The sequence below is a fragment of the Crocuta crocuta genome, unplaced genomic scaffold, assembly GCF_008692635.1.
Source record: "Crocuta crocuta isolate KB4526 unplaced genomic scaffold, BGI_CrCroc_1.0 scaffold1133, whole genome shotgun sequence".
In the NCBI taxonomy this organism is placed as follows: domain Eukaryota; kingdom Metazoa; phylum Chordata; class Mammalia; order Carnivora; family Hyaenidae; genus Crocuta; species Crocuta crocuta.
Genome location: NW_027530366.1, coordinates 234,700 through 235,028, shown reverse-complemented (window position 1 = coordinate 235,028; position 329 = coordinate 234,700). Strand labels below are relative to the sequence as shown.

Below are 329 nucleotides of genomic sequence, written 5' to 3'. Positions count from 1 at the left end.
GGGGGGAGATAAAATCTGAAGCAGGCACCAGGCTCTGAGCTGTCAGCACAGAGCCTGATGTAGGGGTTGAATTCACTATCCATGAGATCATGACCTGAGCTGATGTCAGATGCTCAACCGACTGAGGCACCCAGGAGCCCCAAGACCTCATTTCACTCTTGATTCGAAGGGACACATGCCTGTTGTGTTGATATTTATCATTTATTCCATTCAGTATTTTCTAATTCATACATTTAACACAGTCACCAGAATCAATGTTAGTCTTCCTTCTGTGTTAGATACTGTGTATTCATTTTAACATAAAATACTAACCCAATTGTGCAAATTTA

General features: G+C 41.3%; 1 protein-coding gene across 1 annotated transcript in view; it reads left to right on the top strand.

The window, feature by feature from the left end:
• The window catches only part of SMARCA1 (SNF2 related chromatin remodeling ATPase 1), a 79,416-nt gene that overhangs the window by 34,786 nt on the left and 44,301 nt on the right, over positions 1–329 (top strand). The window lies entirely within an intron of this gene.